This window comes from Megascapheus bottae, chromosome 5 (genome assembly GCF_031878675.1).
Source record: "Megascapheus bottae isolate mThoBot1 chromosome 5, mThoBot2.hap1, whole genome shotgun sequence".
NCBI classification, from domain to species: domain Eukaryota; kingdom Metazoa; phylum Chordata; class Mammalia; order Rodentia; family Geomyidae; genus Megascapheus; species Megascapheus bottae.
Genome location: NC_143513.1, coordinates 64232107 through 64242974, shown reverse-complemented (window position 1 = coordinate 64242974; position 10868 = coordinate 64232107).

The window sequence follows — 10868 nt, the reverse complement described above, 5'->3', positions numbered from 1 at the left end:
TAGCCACCAGAAAACCAAAAGTAGCTCTGTGGCTCAAGGGGTAGGGTGGAAGCCTTGAGCTGAAGAGGTCAGGGAGAGTGCCCAGGCCAAGACTTCAAGTCCCACGACTGACACAAAAAAGAAAGAAAGAAAGAAAGATAACAGTGCCGTAAACATTGGCTTTTTTTTCCCCTCACACTTTTAAACAAGCACAGTCCAAACCCCATTCTAGGTTTCTGCTGGGAGTACAAGTTTCTGCAGTATAGAACACAGAACCCTCACGCACAGAGGAATCTTGCTTTTACCTTGACAATGCTGTAGTTCTTGATTGGTCAGCTCATCCACTAAAAGTCCCTGAGAGAGTCATTTCGATTTATCCTATCAGAAGAAATCAAGGGGCGAATTAGGACAGCTTCTAATTTTGGTTTAAGAAAAAAGTTTTGTTAAATAATGTTCACTTTCTTTTCTTTGTACTTTTAATGTTTATAGGTGTAAATAAAGTTTTGTTAACACTTGGGAGACGAGTATTTTTTCAGAGTTCCATAGCATCAAGTTGCAGATGATGGCTTCAACTCTGACATTTCTGGTTCTACACCATTGTCACAAATAAGCATTGCTTACAAGTAGGAAGGTACAAATGAAGTGGTATTGAGTTTTTATTGTTGGTAGTGGTGGTCAGGGGGCTTGAACTCAGAGTCAGGATACTGTCCCTGACCATGTTTCTACCACTGAGCCACAGCTCCACTGCCAGTTTCTAGTGGTTAATTGGAGATAAAAGTCTTACAAACTTTTCTGCCTGGGCTGGTATTGACCTGCAATCCTCAGACTTCAGCCTCCTGAGCAGTTAGGATTACAGGTCTGAGGTGCCAATGCCTGGCTGGTATTGACTGGTTTTTATAGAGAAAGCCTATGGATAACAAGAAGAACTGCACTGGTACAATGGTAACCTTTTTTCTTTTATCATAACTTTTCCCCCATTGTCGTCATCGTTGTCGTCTCCTCCTCCTCCTCCTCCTCCTCCCCCTCCCATTCTTCTTCTTCTTCTTCTTCTTCTTCTTCTTCTTCTTCTTCTTCTTCTTCTTCTTCTTCTTCTTCTTCTTCTTCTTCTTCTTCTTCCTCTTCGGCCTCCTCCTCCTTCTCCTTATATATCCTAGCAAGAAAACTTTCTGCATAGAACTCTTTGGCCTGCGCAAGGCCACGAACCTTGCCAAACTTAAAAAGATGGGGAATTTTACATTAGGCTATGTTATAAAAATGATCAGAAATATAGGAAGAAGTTGTATGTCTTTAGAAACAACATAAGGGTCCAAAGGGTCCAGTGAGAGGGAATGTGGATAAAATAATATTGTATGCACATGAATGGAATACAAGACAGCAAAGTTCACATGAAGAATATTTTATGCTGGGAATAAAATTCTGCATTTACTAATTATAATAATTTAGTCAGGTACTATCAGCCACTTTTGAGAAATTAAAATAGACTCTTTTCAACTGTATTTATGTAAAGAGAACTAAGATCAACAATTTTAAAAACTATATTTGAGGTATACAACTCAATGGTTTGATACATGAATACATAGTGAAATATTTACCATTATGAATATAATTATAATACCCATCACCTCATCTATTTACCATTTTATATTTTTTGGGTACCACAGTTATAAATATATGGAAACTCCTCAAAAAAATGAAAAATAGAACTACCTTATCATCTACCAATCTTATTGCTAGCTATATTTCCAAAGGGAGTGAAATCTGTAATTTCAGGTCAATGGCAGCTTGACTCACAAGAGTCAAGATATTGAATCAGTGTAAATATCCATTGGGAGTTGAATGGATAAAGAAACTGTGCCACATATTTATATATTTAGGTTCATATATCATTCAGCCATTCAAAATGAAGAAAATCAGTCATTTATGGCAAGAACGAACCTGTCAGATAAAGTAGTTGGACAGAGGAGGAAAAAGACTGTATATGTGGAAGCTAAAAATGTTGAACTCATAACAACGTGAGAAAATGCTGGATGTCTGGTGCAAAGTTTCCTTTACACAGGATGAATGGATTCTGGTGACCTGTGTTACAACAATGTAAGTATAGTTATCAATGCTATTAATTACTTTCTGGAAGGGTAGGTGCTTGTGTGTGTGTGTGTGTGTGTGTGTGTGTGTGTACACGTTCTGTACTGGGGTTTGACTCAGCACCTTGGCAACGTCCATTAGTTTTTCCCTCCAGGCTGGTGTTCTGCCAATTGAGCGATAATGCTATTTCTAGCTCTTTGTTGGTTAATTGTTGGTAAAAGTCTCACCAAGATTCCTATTTGGACTGGCTTTGAACCATCATCCTCAGATCTCTGTTTCTTGAGTAGCTAGGCTTACGGGTGTGAGTCATAAGTACCTAGGTCTAGAAGGGTAGATATTACATGTTCTTACCATCAATGATAAAAACTGTGCTTAGACTGACATTGTGGAGCCGAGGCTTATATATCCTAGCAAGAAAACTGTCTGCATGGAACTCTGGCCTGAGCAAGGCCATGAACCTTGTCAAACTTGAATAGATGGAGAATTGTCCCAATTTTCAGTAAAGAAGGGAATATCTGGTAGGGAGAGTTTCTTTACTTGGGAAAGTGTGGATATTTGAAAAGCCAATCCACTTACTTACCTGAATTCCTCAAACATAGGAGTCAGTACCTAAGGTAATTTATTGGCATTGACAGTTTATTTTGGCTAGTTAATGAGTGGTAGCTCACATGAAGATGATACCAACTATAGATGATAAAAAAAATGACTAGTTTTGGTTTGTACAGCTGAGTTGTATGTTGAGTAGAAAAAAGTTTTGCTTACATTAACTGGGAATAATAAAGGTAAAGAATTTATATTCATCTATAATTACATATAGTATTTCTATAAATATTTGCTGTCAGCAATAGCGAATTTCACTGACACATGCGAGTTCTGTCTAGTGCTCAAGTCAAATGACTTGACCCAAGTCCTTTGGACTCTCACTCACACATTTATTAGGCTCTCACTTGAAATCATATACGGGCTATCATTTCTTTCTGCTGAAGGCAGCTGACTACTTGGTTAAGCTTTGGTTCAATCATTGGCCAGCCTACTTCAGCTGCCTGGCTAGCTGAGTCTGATCTATCACAAGCAGTTTGGGTCTGTTTTGGTCTATTGGCTGATCTCTGGAATGGGGAAGTAGTATTCTAGTTAGTTTTACTCTGCTCTCTTGAACAGGCTCTCTGATATCCTTGCTATTTTGTTCCCTATTCTTTCCCCTTGAATCACCAAACTTCAGGATTGAAATTTCTCTTAGAACATGCCTAACAGGTAAGTGGCCATCTTGAATCCAACGTATTCAGGCACTTGCCAATCCCCATAGAGCCTTTTCCCTTTGGCCAGCTTTTCACATTAGGAGACACACTAAAGTTGATGCCATGTTTTGTGTTTTTTTTTTTTCTGAAACCATAAGAACTAAACTAAAGTAAGCCTTGGCTCTTTAGGACACAAGAACCTTCATCCATATCTTCCACAGCGGTACCAGTTCTCCACGGAGTCTCTTCCTTCCAAGGCTGGACAATGGCTCTTACTGTGACATGGCTTCTCCTCCTTTACCATCCTGCGTGTTCACCCATAAACACTCACATTTATCCATCTTTGTGAACTGCAGGGTCTGACTATAGCTTAACCGCAGCAGTCACACCAGTATAGCATTCAATGGGGTTGATCATCAACCTTGCCTGAGACACCGTATAACTAGCCTAGGGTCAAAAGAAATCATTATACACTTTCTTTAGACCTTTGTTGACTCCATACTTTAAGCCATGTCTGTCTGTCTGTCTGTCTATCGGATTTTTTACCCTGGGATTCCGTTCAGGACTGCTATCCACATTGTACTTTAACCATTTTTTTTAAGGTTTTTAAGGTCAAATGCATTTCCACTTCTACAAGAATAACAAGTATTTGTCCACTCAATGAGCATGTCTTTTGAGTCCTTACATTCCATTGATGACGATTAATGTCGAGTAGAAATCCACGTAGGACAGAGATCTCCAGGTTGATATTCAGCTGTTATTTAGCACCCTTTGCAAAAGCTGCTTATCCAGTTACAAATCCTCTCAAAGACACCACCATCTAATATTTATATCATCTTTTTGATGACCTGACCATCATCAGGAGACATCGTCACGCACCTTGTTGACCTACAGACATATTCCATCTATAACATTCTCAAACCTGCTAGTAGTCAAAAGATTCAAAGGAAAAATGACCCACTGATTACTTTTGATTATTTTTGCTAAGGATTTTTAGGTTGTTCAATGTATCCATTCAAATATATGTATTACGTTTCTGCTACATTTCAGGAACAGTGTTATAGACAACCATATAGAATGTGTGGTCTCTAAAAGTTTACTGCTTTTAAAATTACATGTTCTAGACTCAACCTCTGAATTTCATCTTCTTTCCTTTTGAGGTTTAGCACAGTAAAGCATATAGTAGAATCTTAACAAATATTTGTTATACTGAATTTAGTAATGATCATAATTAACGTCTACTGAAGTGTTATATACTATGTATAGAACATGTATTATGCTATTTATTTACTCCTTGCAATACCAAGGACTAAATTCAGGACCTCATACTTGTTAGCACATGCCTACCACTTAAGTCACATTCCCAGTCCTTGGGCTTTACAGTTTTTTGAGGTATGGTCTTATGCTTTTGTCCTGATCAGCCTCTGATGGATTTCAATCCTCCTGTTTTTGCCTCCAGGGTAGCTAAGATTACAGGTATGTACCACCACAGCTGGCCTATCCTTTTATTAGTTTACAAGTCACGTTCCTCCTACTTTACAGAAAAGAATGGTTAAAAAATATCACACATCTCTGGGCTGGAAGTTTGGTCTAGTGATAGAGTGCTTGACTAGCATGCATGAAGACCCAGGTTCAATGTCTCGGTCCCACATACATAAAAAAAAAAGCCAGAAGTTGTGTTGTGGCTCAAGTGGTAGAGCTCTAGCCTTGAGAAAACTCAAGGACAGTGTTCATGCCCTGAGCCCAAGCCCAGGACTGGCAAAAAAAACCCCTCACACATCTCAAGAATTGTGAAGATGAAGGATAAAAATCTGGCAATAGAGACAACTATGCTGTAGCTGACCAAGCACCTTCTCTGATTGAACTAAGAAAATGTGGATCTCATTCTATAATCTAAAAATTCATAAGCCTTTCTAAAAGAATATAAGCAAACAATCAGTGAAATAATCTAACTTCAATAGAAACATAAAATTTTCAGGAAACTTTTCACTTGTACTAGTATATTCCTATAAGATATTTAAAGGAAAAATGATGATATATGATTACAATAATTTGATCTTAGTAACAAGCAATGATAGGACATTCCTTGCCCACATTGTTACTATTTAATGGAAATCCATTTTCATGCAGACTTTCCTTTTTTATTTTTATTTTTAGCCAGTTCTGGGCTTGAGCTCAGGGCCTGAGCACTGTCCTTGGATTTTCTCAAGGCTAGAACCCTACCACTTGAACCTCAGCACCACTTCTGGCTTTTTTCTATATATGTGGTACCGAGGAATTGAACCCAGGTCTTCATGCATGCTAGACAAGCACTCTACCATTAGGCCAAACTCGCAGCCCCAGACATTCCTTTATACATTGTTTAGGAACCTGGTGAGTGACAATATCAGCTACATTGTATGGACTCTCCAGCCTTTTGTATAAATTGCATGAGCAAATTTGTAACTCTTTTGAGTTTGATATTTTTCAATCTTCATAAACAGGATTGGTTTTCAGTCTGCTTGATTAACATCCATCTTTCCTAATAAATAATTTAAAAAGTCTTGATATGCTTTAAATATTTATAGCAATTTAATTTTTTTTAAGAAACCAGTAAGACAGGAAAGACCCCCTCAGATACCTGGCGGTATGCACATTAATGTTTCCTAGTAGCATATGCCTTCATGGCCTGGTTTTCCAATAATACAACTCTTTTGTTGTACTCAATAATTAAATAGTTTTTAAATTTATTTTTTTACTAAGTAGTTATATGGAAGGGTTTACATTAAAAAATTGTGCATTTGAATCAATAGTCTGTAAACCAATTAAACAATTCTGGCTCACTCTGTAATTCTAGGCAAGCCCTAGACAGGCAAGCCCACAGGAGAGTAATTGCAAAGAAAATAATGAGTAGCTACAACAGTGTGTTTGGATCTGTGATAAATATTTCCAATACTAAACTACTTCATAAGCTAGCTTGCCAGGTACAGATCAAATTTTTTATAATCTCACCTTTTGTAATGATCGTCTTGTCATTCTTATCCAGGGATTTGCCTTCCTAAAACAGAGGAAATACCCGGGAGCCAATGCGTTCCTCTGTGTATCTAAAATTAAGTATCCAGTTGGTGGTTAAATTAAGATCTGACCTTGTACAACTGAAACACTAGCAATCCCTGGCACAGGGTGATGTACTACCCATGACTTCTCCAGACTCTCATCAAAAGAAACGCAAACCCATAGAGGTATAATGAGATTATCTAGGTCCTGATTGGCTCAAAGACTCTCAGAAAAACAAATGACCTGCCAACTCAACTGCAGAGTGAGTACCTACTGAAGAAACCAAATCTAACCGTTTAAATAAAATTAAAGTATATTTCAAAGTTATTTACCCAAGAGATACACATATGAATTTGTTTATCTGCAGACCCTAACCATCCTTTCACAGATTTTTATGAACATGATTTCTCATTGGCCATCTTTCAAACTCTGGTTAATTTTATTAAATGCTATCTTCTTATACTAACTTCCTGCTTTTAATTTGATTTGCATTTAGTAACCATCCAGCTAAACACAACCACCACAAACAGCAACCTATAAAGTCTATTGTCGTTTCTAATGGAAACTATAGGCCTTGCAATTATTTTGACCCAGCTGTTCTTGGGTTACCTTAGACTGCTGTCAGCATTCACACAGCCATGTAACTTGTCCTCCTCACCCCCATAAATAATCCTCCTTGAGAATCCTTGGCTTCCTAAATTCTAGTGTTGATTGACATGGTTCATTTCAGATCTCAATTATTTGATGGGTTTTCTAGCATTGCTTCTTTCTTCATCCTGAATCTAATCTCTAGGCTTCCTGGAGAACAGTCATAACACATTTCTGTTTGGCTTTTCATTTACTTTGTATTTGGTGTTATTAAATAAAGGTGGAGATTGTAGTGAATTTACTGGTTTGACTTAATTTTTTCTCCTTTGAGTCTTTTTTTCCATATATTTTTATTGTAATGAATAGAAGGGTTACATTATATTCTCATGTCATGGTCCCCTTTTTCCAATTTTTTAAAGCATAAATGTGAAATGAGAAATCCTGTCACCCCTTTAATAATAAATTCAAATAGGATGCTTGCCAGTTACCTTTGGTGCAAACTCTCAGAAATGTTTAAGCCATTATTAGGCATATTGAGAGTCAAAGGTTGAGCCTAAACCATTATGTATGTTTTCTAATGATCTAAAATGAAAATTTTCAAAAAAAATTCTTATAAATGCCACCAGAGTTGTTTAATGCATTAAATACTATGTAAATCATTATATCTTTTGTTTTGTTTTTGTCAGTTGTGGGGCTTGAACTCAGGGTTTGGGTGTGTCTTGTTGTGCTCAAGACTAGCACTTTATCACTTGAGCCACAGTGCCACTTCCAGTTTTTGAGTGATTAATTGAAGATAAGAGTCTCATGGGAATTTTTCTGCTTGAGCTGGCATAGAACTTTGACCCTAGATCTCAGCCTCCTGAGTAGCTAAGATTACAGGCATGAGTCAGCAGTAGCCCAGCATGGAAATATTTTTTAAACTTACATTAAAAATTGAAATAGAGCATTGGTGAATAATAAAAATTTATGGGGAAATATTTTATAATAATTTAAATATGGTTTGGTATATATCAGTGACATTTTGGATCTTAAAAAGTAAATCATTTCTGGGGCCAGGAGTTTGGCCTAGTGGTAGAGTGCTTGCTCACATGCATGAAGACCTGGGTTGGATTCCCTGGTACCACATACTTAAAAAAAGCTGGAAGAGGCGGGGAGTTTGGCCTAGTGGTTAAAGTGCTTGCCTAGCATGCACGAAGACCCGGGTTTGATTCCTTGGTACCACATATATAGAAAAAGCCAGAAGTGGTGCTGAGGCTCAAGTGGTAGAGTTCTAGCCTTGAGAAAGTCCAAGGATAGTGCTCAGGCCCTGAGCTCAAGCTCAGGACTGGCAAAAAAAAAAAAAAAAAAAAAAAAGCTGGAAGTGGTGCTGAGGCTCAAATGATAGAGCTCTAGCCTTGACAAAGCCCAAGGATAGTGCTCAGGCTCTGAGTTCAAGCCTCAGGCCTAGCCAAAACAAAATCATTTTAAGATTATTTTATCCATTTATATAATGACTATAAATCTTTCTAAGCCATATGATATGAAAAATAAATATAAAATGCTTAAGAGGACAGGACAAAGCCAGATGCCCAGCTTGGTGTAATCCTACCTACTCAGGTGGCTAAAATCTGAGGATCTCCTTTCAAAGCCAGCTGGGCATAAAAGTCTGTGAGTCTCTTATCTCCAGTTAACCACCAGAAAACCAGGAGTGGCACTGTGGTTCAATAACCCTTCTATTAATTACAATAAAAAATATGAAGAAAAAAGGAGAATAAAAAAACAACAAAAAAATTCCAAAGAGGTAGAGTGATAGCCTTGAGCTGAAGGGACAGTGCCCAGGCCTAGAGTTCAAGCCCCATGACAGACAAAACCAATGACTGGACAAAAATGACAATCATATAGAAAAACAAATGAAAACATGCTATTAAAAACATAGACCTATGAATAAATTCTGCTTTATCACTGTCTTTATCTTCAGTTTATTAAGTATTTAAGATTAAATTTATTCATCCTCAATATGGAAATAGTAATAATACAATAAACATGTATCCACCATTTTTTTAGATTGTCAGTTATTGATACACACATGCTATGACTGCCTTTGTGTAACAAATATTTGGAATATCTTTTTATAATAATAACACAATATTATCATATTTTTATATAGTAAATAATAATAATGATATTAATCACCTTCACATTTTCCTGCTTTAAAAGTTGCCTTCTCTTGTGGGTTTTCTCATTGTGGAAATAAAATGGATGTGAGTGTTTTGAACAAGGTGCCCTAGTTTGTCTGGTGTGGGTGAGTTTCAGAGGAGACGTGTGACTGAACGGCGAAGAACAATTGAATGTGCCTGTTCCAATGAAAGTAAATGAGACTGACAGCCAAACAGTGTTCCTTCTGTCTATATTTAGGAAGCCAGGAATGTGCTGTTTCAAAATGATAATTATAGCAAGTGATATGAAGTCTGGGGTTAGAATGGCTGGGACATGTGTTAGAGGGCCTATTCTTGGACTCTTTTTTTTTTTTTTTCTGTTTGGGAAGTTAAGAGGCTTGGTGGGGGAGCATTGTCCAGGAATTCCCAAGCAGGAGAGTGGCATCCTGGTGTTCACTTAAAAAGGCACCTGAAGGCATTCCATGATGCCTGCTGCCCACAGGTTCCTTGTGTTCTTAAGAACAAGAACAGGGCCTACAGCCTTTGAACATGAGTTGAAAGTACAGCTTTGCTGTGATTAGTCAAGACGATCACCTCCACCTTCCCACAGAGCCATTGACCATGTGACTACTGATTTAATCCACTTTTTAATACAGCAGATCACCAGAACTAAATTACCAGGACTAAAGCTTTTGTGTTACATTGTGAGCAACATGTTATTGTAACAAATTGGAGAATCCTATTCTGCAGTGCCCCATTAGTTTGGTTAGTGTGCAATACAATGTATATCTCATTTGGCTCCATTTCTGCGTTGATGTTTCAGCCTTTCATTCAGACTTCATCTCATTCCTTACATTTTGTACTTGATTATTTTAGTTATATTGTCTGTGGTGAAAGATGCCCATTTGACTTCAGTTGAGTATAAAATGGAGTAGAGATATAGGAAAAAACTCCTTTACTTCTGGTATACTTCCCAGGCCTTTAAACATTGTTCCCTGCTATTTCAGACTGCAATGAAACTTGGAATTAAATGATCTCTGGTTTTTCTTTCACCTTTAAAATCCACAATACTATTATTTTATGTTGTATGGTCTGTATCTTTCTTACTTTTGTAGTTTCAATGTTTGGCTTCTCTTTGCTTGCTCTGGAATTTATATTTAAAATCAGAGGCTAATAGCTTACTTTCTTTTTTAATTTTGTTTACTATTATTATAAAGGTGATGTACAGAGGGGTTACAGGTCCATAAACAAAGATTACATTTCTTTTTAGACAATGTCACCTCTTCCCTCTTGCTCTCTCAGGTTTTCTCTCCCATCTCACCTACAAGTTGCATAGTTCATTTCCATTGTCTAGTGAGTACTACTGCTGTATTTGTCACTCTTTGCCCCTCTATTTCTGTGCCCTCACTTACCCTCCCAAGACAGATAAACAATCAAGAGAGAAGAAAAGGAAATAAAAACAGTCACAATGAAAAAACATTTTTCCATTTCCTGGAATTAATTTTGATGAATATTATTATTATTTTTATTTATTTATTTATTTGTTTGTTTGTTTGTTTGTTTTCCCAGTCTGGGCTTGGGCTCAGGGCCTGAGCACTGTCCCTGGATTTTCTCAAGGCTCTAGGGCTCTACCACTTGAACCACAGCACCACTTCTGCCTTTTTTTTTTTTGGCTACATATGTGGTACCGAGGAATCGAACCCAGGTCTTCATGCATGCTAGGCAAGCACTCTACCACTAGGCCAAACTCCCAGCCCCTGATGAATATTATTTTATATGATCTGATGCACATAGGTATTTCACCTTTGTGTCC